This window comes from Pseudophryne corroboree, chromosome 4, assembly GCF_028390025.1.
Source record: "Pseudophryne corroboree isolate aPseCor3 chromosome 4, aPseCor3.hap2, whole genome shotgun sequence".
In the NCBI taxonomy this organism is placed as follows: Eukaryota; Metazoa; Chordata; class Amphibia; order Anura; family Myobatrachidae; genus Pseudophryne; species Pseudophryne corroboree.
Genome location: NC_086447.1, coordinates 793,887,178 through 793,901,675, shown reverse-complemented (window position 1 = coordinate 793,901,675; position 14,498 = coordinate 793,887,178). Strand labels below are relative to the sequence as shown.

The following is a 14,498-nucleotide window of genomic DNA, read 5'->3' as shown; positions in this document are numbered from 1 at the left end:
ACAAGCAGCCAGGAAGTGGAACAGAAAGTGAAAGTGGACAGCCTGTGCGGACGAAGGAGTGAAACCCCTCCTGCGTGCTCTGCTGATTGGGGAAGGGAGGGAAGATCAGCTGGTGCAGTGGACTCGAGCCTCTTGCTGTCGGCAACACTGCCTATACAGTGTGACTGTGACAGGTGCTGTGGCAGAAACGCACAGCAGCAGAGTCTCAGAGCAGGGAGAGCGCCTCTCTTGGCCAGCGCCTCCCTGCTTTGCAGACTCTGCTGAGCGGGTTGCGCCGGCTCTGGTGATGAGGCTCCCACAGAGTATTGCAAATTACAAGGACAGACACCAAAGGAAGAATTTTTATAAGAGTGCTCTACCACCCTAAGGGGATATTCAATTAAGTGCCATTTTTTTGACTGGTCGAAAAAACGGCACTAATTCGGCCTGTGAGTATTCAATTGTGGGCGTTTTCGCCCATTTTTTAATCCATTTTCATTCATGCCATTTCACTTTTTTTTTTTGTCAAATCGGCCTGGGCCAAAACAAGTGTATCGGCGGCGAATTTGCAGATACACGTGATTATTAATTAGTGCCGTTTTTTGCAACCAGTCGAAAAAACGGGCAAAAAGTGCAGTTTTTTTCGATTGTTTGAAAAAACAGCACTAATTGAATACCCCCTAAGAGTCTTACCCACATTCTTCCTTTGGTGTTTGTCTGTCCTTGTATTTTTCAAACACAGTCTGTAATAGGGCAGTTAGTAGCTGATTGGCTGGTACTTAATCTCTCTCCATGTTATCACTCTAAAAGGCTTCGTACATCTCCCCTTAGAATATTTATGTACATTTCTGGCTGGTACACGTGGTTGGTTTTTCAGCCTATAGACTTGCTAATTATTGCAAGTAAAGCAGACGCCCAGAAAAGAATATAGACGCCCTCTGGAGCCATCGCAGAAACGGTGCACACATACGCAGCATGGACGCAATAACGAGGAACATCGTCTCCCGAGTGAGTCTGTGGTCACGCAGACTGGATGTGGTAGTAGTAAGCAGGCGCTTTGCTCCTCTGCGTACGTGATTGCAGCTGAAGGCAGATTGATGCCCCCGAAAACTGCCATGACATGCCTGTGTTTTTGCCGCTACTCTCCGTTACCTCCTCCAAACGATCCCTTCCTTTCAATTACTCTGCATTTAAACTCTTACTGTGAGCGGCATTGCAAAAGGCACCTTGGCATTTGTGCAGTGCAATCGAGGAGCATGCATAGTATACCGATAATCACTCAGTTGCATGAACATCGGCATTGCGTGCAAACATGAATTAGACCCATAGTCCTGAGACTTAGGGGGACTTTTACTAAGCAGTGATAAGAGCGAAGAAGTGAGCCAGTGGAGAAGTTGCCCCATCAACCAATCAGCAGCTCTGTATAATTTTATAGTATGCAAATTATAGATGTTACTTCAGTGCTGATTGGTTGCCATGGGCACTTCACCACTGGCTCACTTCTCCGCTCTTATCACTGCTTAGTAAATGTCCCCCTAAATATCAAGAAAGGCGCCCCTCTATGATGCTTAAGCCTATACCCTCCTCTTGCAGTTACTCTAATGTGCTCTATAGCTGTCACCTTCAAACTTTAGTTTTAGGTCTACAAGAGTTATTTATGCCTTAGGGCAGTGGTTCCCAAACTTTTTAGAGTCACGGTGCCCAAGAGTATCAAAAAAAATGTCATGGCATCCCTAGGCCGAATATTTTGTATTCAGACAAAATTTTAAAATTACGTAAACTGTGTTTATATATCATCCTTAGGTTCAGTTATGTGGTGAGTGACAGGATTCACTTTTGTTTTTCCATATATTTTATTAATTGGCAGCCACAAGCACTGGTTTCATCTATTACATTGGCTGTAAATAATATTAATTAGTTTTGGACCAGCAACTCAGGGAACCCCTACAAGTACCCAGAGGCAACCCAGGGTGCCTAGGCACTCAGTTTGGGTTTGGGAACCACTATCTTAGGGACCTAAAGCAGTGTTAACATTTCCTTCTAATATTAATAAGCCATGCCAACCCTGGCCTAATGTGTGAAAGAGTGAGTTGAAACATGAGTATGCTGTGTTGGTACATATGCAATATCTAAGATGAATTATGAACTACCAAGGAGGTCACGGATTAGGAGTAGATGAAACATAACATTGAGTGTAATTATTCATTAAAATCCCCACCTCTCTTCTCTTAAAACAGTAGTTCCCAAACTGGGTATTGCGTAACCCTGGGTGCTTTTAAAGGTACCACAGGTTGGTGGTCCAGTCCCAAAAGAAATGTTATGGCCTCAGAGCCGGCCCTAACCAATATGATGCCCTAGGCAAGATTTTGGCTGGTGCCCCCTAGCACCACCGCTAGTTCCGCCTCTGACCCTGCAACCCTTTCCCAGCACAATCACCCCCCGCCCATAGCAGTCATTTTTTTGTTTTCCTAATTTAAATAACAGTGTGCACATTCGGCGCACAGCCCAAAAAGGTATGTGTTTTTGCTGGCAAGCGGCATGCCCACACAATAGTACCCCCAATTCAAATTATGCCTCACAGTAGTGCAACTTTATTCACAATTTATCATGCGATAGTGTCCCTTATCCACATTACATCACACAGTAGTACCACTTTACCTTATATACATTTCTCCTCACAGTAGTGCCCCTGATTCACATAACATCATACCGAATTGCTCCTTATTCACATTACAACACACAATATTGCTCTTTATTCTCAATACACCACACCATATTGTTCCTTATTCACATTACACCACACCATATTGCTCTTTATTCACATTAGACCACACAGTAGTGCCCTTTCTATACATTACGCCACACAGGAGAGCACCTTATACACATAATGCCACACATTGGTAATGCATTTATACACATAATACCACACAGTAATGCCCCTTACACATATTACACACATTATTAATGTCCTTATAAACATAATGCGCCTTACACGTTATGCCAACCCTTATTAATGCCCTTATACACATAATTTCCCTTACACATATGCCGCACATTGTTAATGCCCTTATACACATAATGACACACATAATGTCCCTTACACATATGCCGCACATTATTTGTGCCCTTATACACATAATGACACACATAATGTCCCTTACACATATACCGCACATTATTTGTGCCCTTATACACATAGGCCCTCATTCCGAGTCGTTCGCTCGGTATTTTTCATCGCATCGCAGTGAAATTCCGCTTAGTGCGCATGCGCAATATTCGCACTGCGACTGCGCCAAGTATCTTTGCTATGAAGAAAGTATTTTTACTCAGGGCTTTTTCATCGCTCCGGCGATCGTAATGTGATTGACAGGAAATGGGTGTTACTGGGCGGAAACACGGCGTTTTATGGGCGTGTGGCTGAAAACGCTACCGTTTCCCGAAAAAACGCAGGAGTGGCCGGAGAAACGGGGGAGTGGTTGGGCGAACGCTGGGTGTGTTTGTGACGTCAAACCAGGAACGAAAAGCACTGAACTGATCGCACAGGCAGAGTAAGTCTGAAGCTACTCTAAAACTGCTAAGTAGTTTGTGATCGCAATATTGCGAATACATCGGTCGCAATTTTAAGATGCTAAGATACACTCCCAGTAGGCGGCGGCTTAGCGTGTGTAACTCTGCTAAATTCGCCTTGCGACCGATCAACTCGGAATGAGGGCCATAATGACACACATAGTGCCCCTTACACATATGTTAGACATTATTCATGCCCTTATACACATAATAACACATATAATTCCTGGCGTGAGTCAACTGGCAGCTCTGCTAATGTCGGGTGCCTATTTTTTATGAAAATGCATCTTATTTGCATTGCTATGTGGCTAGGATGCACAAGCAGCTTTTGCTGATTAAAATGATATGCGGCATGCCTATATACTGTGTGCGACTGTGGCTGTATCTGCATACGAAATGCTACACACAGAATATAGGCATGCCGCATATCATTTTAAACAGCAGAAGCTGCTTGTGCCCCTAGGCATACCAGATGCCCTAGGCAATTGCCTAGTTTGCCTATGCCTAGGGCCGGCTCTGTATGGCCTGGCTATGCACTGCATATCCTTATAGAGAGGCAGCCATGTACACAGGCTGCACTGCATAGAGTGTCCCAGGTAAACCTAATTGTGTAAGTGGGGTCCTCTCTTCTCCCCTGCACCCCCCTTACCCCCCACCCCCCCTTCCATATCTGTCCCTTCCTCTGTCTGTGTCTCTGCTCCCCTATCATCTTTGTATTAGTCTGTCTGTCTCTAAAAGTATGTGCACCCGTCTCTCTGTATGTGTACTTGTCTCTCTGTCCCCCCACATTTTGTGTGTCTCCAATTGCCCCTCCCCCCCTCCATCTGTTTACCCTGATTTTTCTCCAATCTGCTCTCACAACTCTCTGCCCAGTTGCACCACACCTTCACTCCCCTCGTCTTATTCATCTCTCCATTGTTTCTGTTTGTGCTCTTCTGGTCAGTGTAATAGTACCAGTGCTGGAGGCTGCCAGTCAGGAGCTATATGGACAAACAGAAGTGCAGCCTTGTCCACTACCACATAACTGAACCTAATAATACCAGGTAAGCACAAGTTTCTTAATATAATAATAATAATAATAATAATAATAATAATAATAATAATATTTATTAATTAATTTATTTCCAAAATACAATGAGGATAGCGGGTTGGGAACAAAATCCCAGCAGTAGGGTACCCGACAGTCAGAATACTGACGGTGGGATCCCAACGGTCAGAATCCTGACGTATTGCAGTATTTTCCGTATTGCAGTATTTTTACTTTACCCCTAATCCTACCCCTAACCCTTACCCACCCCTCCCACAGCCTAACCATAACCGCCCCTTCTCGCAGCTTAACCCTAATGTTCCTCACCCCCGCAGTCTAACCCCAACCCCAAGGCCAGTACTTACCTTCGGGATCTGCCAGGACTCTGAACATCAGGATCCTGACTGCCGGGATGCTGACTGCATCCCATTGTAACGTAATCTCTTCTAGCATTCAGCTCAAATACATTTGAATCTCAATGTGGACAGAGACAGAACTACCAGAGGTGCAGCCGGTGCATTGCACTGGGGCCAACGGTAATGAAGGTGCCCACAGCATAGCCGTACTAATGAGTCACACTGACTAATTACAGTAGTACGCTGCGGCCAGTGGACAGGGCAGTGGCTACATAGGAAGAGGCTTTCCATCTGGAGGAGAGGAGTGAGACCCTCTCTTTTCCTCCCATCTCCTCTCCTCTTTTTACTGTCCTCCTCTCTGATGCTGCTGTAGCCAGGGACCCACATCACAATCTAGTGACCGGCCTCGGCATGAAAACTATGCTTCCATTCAGTAAATCATGCTGCAGTTAGGCATCACTCGCCCATTGGTCCCAGAATTTGCCCCTGCTGTGTTGGCCAAGGTTACCTGCTGTAGATAAGTGCATGTCGTTGATTTTATATAAAGTCAGTCCTTTATTTACACCAGGGCTCTCTTTCTATCTCTCTCCCTCCCACTTTTATTTTTCTCTTACTCTCTCTCTTTCTCCCCCCCCCCTCTTTCTTCCTCTTCACCCCTCTCTTTCTCCATCCCTCTGTCTCCTGGCCTTTAAGTAGTTATGTGACCTGGCATCGGGAGGAAAATGTCCTCAATGTACTTGGAACTAACACTGCTGGCCAATAAAGTGTGGAGGACAGGGATTCCTTCACCACTTCTTACAACCTTGTGACTTTAGTGGCGTGGCTTGGAGATGATACGAAACATGTCAGCTATTGTGATTGAAGAAGTGTGCTCTGATATAAAGAATAATACATCTATCATTGTGGGTTCCCTCACTTTGATATATGCTTAGCAGACATCCCTCCCACCCCCCCAAATCCATCTCCTTCTGTCTTTCCCTCCCTTTCCCCCTCTTCTCCTCTCTCTCCTTCCCTCCAACTCCCCCCTCTCTCTCTCTCACTCTCTTACCAGTTCCTTCCCTCCTCTTCTCTCCGTCTCATTCTCTCTTTTCAACCCCTTCCCTCTCTCTCCTTTCCTCAATATCTCCCCTCTTTCTCTATCTCTCCCCACTCTCCGTCTCCTTCTCTGTTTCCCTCCCCCTCTCTCCTTTCCTCCTTGATTTCTCTCCCTTCCTCCATCCTCTCCACTCTCTTCCCCCTCTCTCCCTCCCTCTTCCTGCTCTCTCTCTCCTTCTGTCTCCCTCTCTCTCTCCCCTACCTTCCCCCTTCTACCTATCTCTCCGTCCCCGCCTGCCCCCTCTCTATTTCTCTCCCAGTCCCCCCTCTCTCTCTCTCTCTCCGCTCTCTTACCTCTCTCCCCCCTCTCTCTTCCTCTTTCTGTCTCCCTGTCTCCCCCCTTCCTCCCTCTCCCTGCCTCTCCCGTATCTCCTTCCATCTTCCCCCTCTCCCTCTTTCTATCACCCTTTCTCCCTATCTCTCCCTTACTACCCCCTTCCCCCTCACTCTCTCTCCATCCCTCTCTCTATCTTTTTCTCTTTCCTCCTCATTCTCCATCCCTGTGACTCCTGTCCTTTAAGTAAGCAGGTGACCTGGTATAGGGAGGGAAAATGTCTGCATTGTACCTGGAACTAACAATGCTGGCCCATAAAATGTGGAGGACAGAGTTTACTTTACCACTTCTCACAACCTTGTGACTTTAGTAGTCTGGCTTGGAGATGCTACGAAACATACAGCTATTGCGACTGAACACATATGCTTGGATATAAAGAATAATAAATCTTTCCCTCACTTGGATATATGCTTAGCAGACATCTCCCCCCCCCCCACCCCCCTCCTAATCCGTCTCCTTCTGTCTTTCCCTCCTTTTCCCCCTCTCTCTCTCTTACCAGTTCCTTCTCTCCCTCCTTTCCATCTCATTCTCTCTTTTAAACCCCTCCCTACACTCTCCTTCCCTCAATACCTCCCCTTTTTTTCTCTCTCTCTCTCCCCACTCTCCATCTCTTTCTCTGTTTCCCTCCCTCTCTTCTTCCCTCTTCCCTCCATCTCCCCTCTTTCTCCACATCCTTCTCCCCCCTCTCTCTCTCTCTCTCTCTCTCTCTCTCTCTCTCTCTCATGCTCTCTCTCTTTCTCTCCCCCTCTCATTCCCCTTATCTCTATCTCTCCCATCCTCTCTCTCCTATCCTCTCTCCATTATCCCTCTCTCCCTCTTTCTCTCCCCCTCCATCTCTCTCCTATGCACCTTCTTTCTCTCCCCCTCCATCTCTCTCCCTCCCTCCCTCCGCCCTCTCAACTCATCCCCTCTTCCCACTCTCACCCCCTCCCTATTCCAGCTCTCTGTCTCTCCTTCCTCCTCTCTCCCTTTCCCTCTGCCCATTCCCCCTCTTGCCCTCTCTTTCTCCCCCTCTGTCTCCCCAGTCTCTACCTCCCTCTCTTTCCCCATCTATTTCTCCCTCTCTCTCTCTCTCTCTCTCTCTCTCTCTCCCTCCCTCCCTTTTTGTCCCTCTCTCTGAGCCTCTCTCCCTCCATCTCTAACTCCCTCACCTTCCCTGACTTAATTCCTCTTCTATCCCTGATACTTTACTTTCATGTCCCAGTGAACCCTTTCAACCCAATTTCTACCCCCTTTACCTGCTCCTACAGAGACCTCTCATACCCTCTTCCATCACCCTCTGCCTCTCCTCTTCACCTTCTCCCAGTCACTCTCTGTCACCCACTGCCTCTTCCTCTCACCCTCTCCCCATCACCCTTTTCCTGTCACTCATTGGCTCTCCCTTTCACCAACTCTCCGTCATACTCTGCCTCTCCATGTCAATCTCAGCTTGTCACCTTTGCTCTTTGCCCTTCACCCATGTCCTTTCCCTGTCACCCTTTCTCCGTCACCCTCTCTGTCCTCAAAGCCTCTCATCCTTTCCCTGTCACCCTTATCCTGTCACCTATTAGTTCCCCTTGCACCAACTCTCCATCAATTTCTGCCTCTCCCTGTCAGTCTCTGCTTGTCACCTTCTCTCTCTGCCCCTAACCCTCTGCCTCTCCCTGTCACCCACTGCCTCTCCCTATCACCCTGTATCTCTCATTGTTACTCAGTGCCATGTGGCATATTGTGACCTTGGGGTGGGGTGGAAAGGGGGGCCCAAAGTATAGTTTTGCACCTGAGCCCACCACTCACAAGTTCTGCTACTGTGTGCAGCCTTGGTGTTGCAGCTTGTGACCATCTGCACCAGTTTCAAACTTTCTTAGCGTGTTACATTTTAACAACCCCTTATACTATAGTCTTTGTTTTTATTTAGTTGCCAGCATCCCAGCAATATAGGGGAACAAGTCCAAATTAATTGTCCTAACAATGTAAGTTAGATGTATAAAGGAGTTGCTATGTGAAGCGCTGACATTAAACTATAAACCCGTACCAGTGGATGGAAATAAATAATACAAAACACAAATCAAGCAAATGAAATAAAGACATACAGTAGAGGCATGTTTATGATAAAAAAAGGGTTGAAGTTTTAATTTAAACACATAGGGGGTCATTCCGACCTGATCGCACGCTAGCTATTTTTTGCAGCGCTGCGATCAGATAGTCGCCAACTATGGGGGAGTGTATTTTCGCTTTGCAAGTGTGCGAACGCTTGTGCAGCCAAACGGTACAAAAAAGTTTTGTGCCGTTTCTGAGTAGGTTTGAACTTACACAGCTGATGCGATCACTTCAGCCTGTCTGATGCCGGAATTGACATCAGACACCCGCCCTGCAATCGCTTGTACACGCCTGCGTTTTTCCAACCACTCCCTGAAAATGGTCAGTTGGCACCCATAACCGCCTTCTTCCTGTCAATCTTCTTGCGATCGGCCGTGCGAATGGATTCTTCGTTAAATCCATCGCCCAGCAACGATCCGCTTTGTACCCGTACAATGCGCCTGCGCATTGCGGTGCATACGCATGCGCAGTTTTGCCGAGTTTTGACCTGATTGCAGCGATGCAAAAAATAGCTAGCGTGCGATCAGATCGGAATGACACCCATAAAGCTGAGTCAGAGAAAGCACAAGTAAAAGGCTCGGGCCCAAGCACAACTCACTACACAGTCAACAGAAAGTGGCTTATAAGTATAATCGCTCCCACTGAGTAACAAAGCCACACACCCTTACAACTTTAACTCCATATAGGACCGCCTGAAGTGTGGTGCCCTAAACCCCCATGCAGGTGATATCAACAACTACCCATGACACAGAAGGTGCTCTAATATTCTGCATCCAAGTCGCTGTTGATCGCTGTTCTTTACCGCCCACAAACATAACAAAAAAGGATGGGTGAGTTGAAAATAAAAAAAAGGGCCTGAAGCCAGAACACACACCCTTACATAAATCCAACAAAATCCCATTAGTTCCACACAGCACAACCAACACCCAACTCAGCTAACTCTTTCACAAGCAAACTTCAGGATGTAATTTCCTTCAGGCTTTTTCAGCCTTCTGTTATTCTTTAACAATATTGTGCTTGATTTGGGTCCACACACAGAAAAACTGGGCTAAATTGTCACTATTGTTAGGAGTATGGGCAACATTAATCTACATCTTACCCTATTTATAGACAGGGCCAGTGGAAGCCCCCTTTATGTCCTCACCCTCTCTATGTGGTGGCAGCTGGATGTGACATCATGTCTCCATATCAGTGAGACACTGTCTGTGCATTACTGACATGGAGGAGTAACAGCTGATAGCTTCAGTGATTAGTAGGTGATGGCTACTGCTGGCTACCCCACTATTTCAGTGTGGGGTGCTCAATGTGGATGCACGGTGGGCAATTAAAACATTATGGGCCGGATGTAATGACGCCCGGGTTTGTCGGCCGTGCCGGATGCCGGCCCGAACTCGGACATTTTTTCAAAGGGGCAATCACTTGCAAGGCAAAACCCCGGCGTCATTACATCCAGCCCTATATGACATACAGTATGTCAATCCTTCAGTGATTTAGGTGCCCCCTAATCTTTAGCCTCCTAGGGTTACCTAGTGGGAGCACTTGCCCTGTCTGTAGGTTAAACTCTTCTGGTTGCTTCCATGATAGCTATATACTGTATGGCTAAATTATGTCACATATGCAGAAATCAAATTAAACTCCAATATGGATTCACAATGACTTCTTTATTTCTCAACATCTGCAGTCAAGTGAACTCTGTTCCTGCGGCTTATTTCTAACAGTGACTGGAGAAATGTGAAAAAAAGTAATTACAGCAGTTACCATTTGGCTTTTAATCACACAATCGATTACCAAAAATTATTATTTAGATGTCCAGACCTGTCACACCAGTTGACATAGACAAAATAGCCTCGGTCTTTACAGAGAGCCTTGTTCTGAGTATCATTCAGGAACAATACAATTGGTTGTAAAGAGCTATTCCATTAATGACAATGGGTAAGTAAAATGACATTTATATGCATATAAACCCGTTTTTAACACAGCTGGAAATCCCTTTCTTGCTGTAAAGAGCATGAGAAAGTGACAAACGAGCCGTAATCTAAACATGCAAGTTGAAAATATCCTGCTGAGCGTATAAGAAAATATGTTCCAATGTGGAGATCCTGCTCAACAGCCAGATGAATGGCACAAACGTCAGGGAAAGGAGTCGCTGATTTCAGGAGAAATATCAAACACAATATTTTATAATCACAACACAATATCTACTCCCATTTTACCTAAATAATACCTATTTCTTTTTACAAACAGCTCACTTTGTATTTGTATTTTATACTGCTAAAGTTTTACTGTAACATGTTTCTACCACTTCAAACCCCTCTTTCACAAAACATCATTTTAACAGTCTGGATTTTGACATAAAGAACGGTATATGTGAATAATGGATAGGGTTTAAACACCTTTATATTTTTTTCCTTGAAAATACAACAAAGCTACAGTACTACAAAAATACTCAGTGGAAAAACACCATCATACGAAAAAAGTGAGAGGAGTAAAATCAAAGCATTAGTGTTTTCTAAACCTAAGTTATAAATTGACAATTGTACATACAATAGAAAACCAATTTGTGATTTTAATTTGTTACAAGACCTCATGAAAGGAGAATATGGAAACATGAAAAATAATTGAGAATATGTTTATATTACTTATTTTTTACATCTCATATATACAGCATTAGAAGTATTAAAGATATTTTATGATATTGCATATTAAGTCCACATATAAAAGGCAAGAGAATATAGAGAATTAGTGGCGGTGGATAATATTTTATTTTTGCAGACATATACCTTTCTTGTACTCTCTATCTAATACTGAGGGTAATTCAGACCTGATTGCTCGCTAGGTTTTTTTTTGCAGTTCTGCGTTCGCATAGTCGCTGCCCACAGAGGAGTGTATTTTAGCTGTGAAAGTAAAACTGATTGTGTGCAGTCTCTGAGTAGCCAGGACTTACTCAGCCGCTGCTATCACTTCAGCCTGTCCGTGACCACAATTGATGTCATAATCCCTCCCTGCAAACGCTTGGACACGCCTGCGTTTTTCCATCCCCTCCCTGAAAACGATCAGTTAACACCCACAAACGCCTTCTTCCTGTCAATCTCCTTGCAAACGCCCGTGTGAACGGATCTGTCGCACAAACCCATCGCTGAGCTGTGATCTGTTTTGTAACCGTATGACGCACCTGCGCATTGCGGTGCATACGCATGCACAGTTCGGACCTGATCGCCGCTGTACAAAAACGCAGCCTAGCGATCAGGTCTGAATTACCCCCACTGTTTTCTTAATATTTTGCATATCAGTAAGGATCCCAATGTAGTGGAAATAGTTTATGTGTTAATAAAATATGAAGTGGCAGTTAAAATAAATCTAGTGGTCTCCAGTCCATGTTGTGTTACTTTTTACATAAAACGCCTTCTGCGGCTTTTGCATATTTTCGCACAGCCACCGCGTACAAAGACGCAGCGCAGCGACATTTTTGAATCAAGCCCATAGTACAGATACACAGCCACGCTAGTGACACCCAGACACCTAGAAGGGTATTGCCATAGTAAACTGGTTATTATGATTGTTACCATAGGCGCTTGTATAATGGGTGCAGTGCACACGGACCCTAGGTCCGGGGGGGGGGGGGGCCACATACTGCACCCATAGAGTATACTTACCCCTCCGGAGTTCTGCTGCAGCGGCTCTGCAGTGCGGGCACAAATCACTTGGAAAAGGGCCACTGCGCCATTTACAAGGGATTTACGCACTGGAGGTGTCCCCGGGAACACGGCTCGGACGCCATTTTTGCTGGAGACCTGTGCATGCGCAGTAGGCTCTGGCTATAAGCCAGAGTCTACTAGCTGCCCAAGAGGAGGGGGCCCGCGACAGAGACGCAGTAGGGGGGTTAGGCTTAGGGTCCACACATGGGAGCGTTAGGGTTAGTGACCAGGGAGGGTTAGGGTAGGAAAATGATGAGGGTTAGGGGGGCTAAATAGGGGGCTGTCTGGATTATGATGGACGGGATGCCGCTGTCGGAATACTGGCAGCCGGCATCCCATCCATCGGTATATCATACTGAACCCCTACAGATACCCTCTCGATTTCTCCTTGCAACAGTGATCGGGCTCTCCACAAACCGCAGAATCAGTCTTCTTTCTCCCCAGCCTTCTCCCTGCCCCGCTCTGACAGGACAGCTGTCAACTGCTAATACACAGTGAGTCAGGCCGAGTGGCAAGGACGGGCTCTTCTGTATTTCTCCCAGCGATCCACACACTGACTAAACTACAGTTTTACATAGTTAGCGGAGACATCTGGTTTTCCCACTTCAACATTAAGGGCTGATATCAATATAATTCATTTTGAGGCCTACAATAATATTGATATCTGAATGCAACAATTGTGTTGGTCACAATATTTATTGTGTGTTTACACATATACCAATATACTGTATATAGTGAAATCATCTGTTTTACAGTGTTTCACCCATTTCAGAAATCTCAGTACTAAGTTACACTACAGCTCATTAATTTCAATATTCCAATCAAATTATTGATTTTACAATACAATATACTTTATTTGACATTAACAAAACAGTAATGAAATGTCAATGAATCCCGCGGTCGGGATTCTGACTGCCGGGATGACGGGCGCCGGTATATAGATACCAACCTGCCCAAACCATGTTACTCAGCACCTGTTGTCATTGTTTTGATTGAACATACTTTTTTCAAAGACTGGAGTTATGTTTTGGGTCATTATCTTGCTGTAGCTTAAAACCACGACCAATAACTCAGATGAAGTGTCAGAAGGGATGCCATGGCGCACCAGAATGTTGTGGCAGAGTATGGGAGTCCATGATTCCTTCAGTTTTTATGAAGTCACCAACCACACAACCTCCGAAAATCCACAGACCATAATGGAACCTCCTACATGCTTGACTAACAAACTTGCGCCTCTTGGACCCAAACACCTCAAACTTCGATTCATCTGTGAAAAGAACCTACTTTACACCCCTAAGAGAGAACATGATATAGGTGAAGGAACTATAGTTTGGCTCTACAATCATGCGTCTATACTCCCACTTTGCATACATGGAAATAAATGCATTATGCCGGGAGTTGGGGCCGTAGATATATGACCTGCAGTGTCGGCGTTACCCGCTCAGCAGGGGTATGCAGTGCAGAGAGGCACCAAGATGAAGAGGCGCTCTCCCCGTTCTGCTACCCTGCTGTTGCTACCAGCTCCGCTACTCCTGTCAAATTGGATGACAGACAGCGGCGCCGGCAGCGTGTGACGTGGCTCCCTAGGTCAGGTCCCTCAGGCTGCATCTCTTCCCTCTCCTGTCCCTTCACTCTCCCGTCCCTTTACTAGCCCCTCCCAAGTAACGGATTACCCCCAAGCAGCACAAGTGCCCAGTGGAGATACAGGAGGTGAGGTGAGCCTGCAAGTGATTTGATGGAGGAGAGGGTGTGGCAGTAGAAGAGGACTGCGGAGGATGGCAGCGCAGCAGTAGTTTGAGGCACTACTATGGGCATTATGTGTGACATTACAACTGTATGCGTTATGTGTGGTACTACTGCTGTGGGCATTATGTGTGGCACTTCTGTGGAAATATGTGTAAGGGTCACTACAATGGGCATTATGTGTGGCACTACAACTGTGGGCATTATGTGTAGCACTTCAACTGTGGGCATTATGTATGGCACTACTACTGTGGAAATATGTGTAAGGGGCATTACTATGGGCATTATGTGTGGCACTACAACTGTGGGCATTATGTATGGCACTAGTGCTGTGGGCATTATGTGTGACACTACTACTGTGGAAATTTGTGTAAGGGGCACTACTATGGGCATTATGTGTGGCACTACAACTGTGGAAATGTGTATGGGCATTATGTGTGGCACTACAACTGTGGGCATTATGTGTGGCACTACTACTGTAGAAATATGTGTAAGGGGCACTACTATGGGCATTATGTGTGACACTTCAACTGTGGTCATGTGTAACACTACAACTGTGGGCATTATGTGTGGCACTACAACTGTGGGCATTATGTGTGCCACTACTACTGTGGGCATTATGT

At 45.7% G+C, this 14,498-nt stretch overlaps 1 long non-coding RNA gene across 2 annotated transcripts in view; it reads left to right on the top strand.

Moving 5' to 3' along the window:
• The window catches only part of LOC134910386 (uncharacterized), a 176,590-nt gene that overhangs the window by 54,414 nt on the left and 107,678 nt on the right, over nt 1–14,498 (top strand). The window contains exon 2 of one of the 2 annotated variants that reach the window (XR_010176181.1): nt 4,490–4,589. The exons of the other annotated variant lie outside the window; for it this stretch is intronic. This is a non-coding gene — a long non-coding RNA (uncharacterized LOC134910386). The remainder of the gene's footprint in view (nt 1–4,489; nt 4,590–14,498) is intronic. 2 annotated transcript variants of the gene reach the window in all.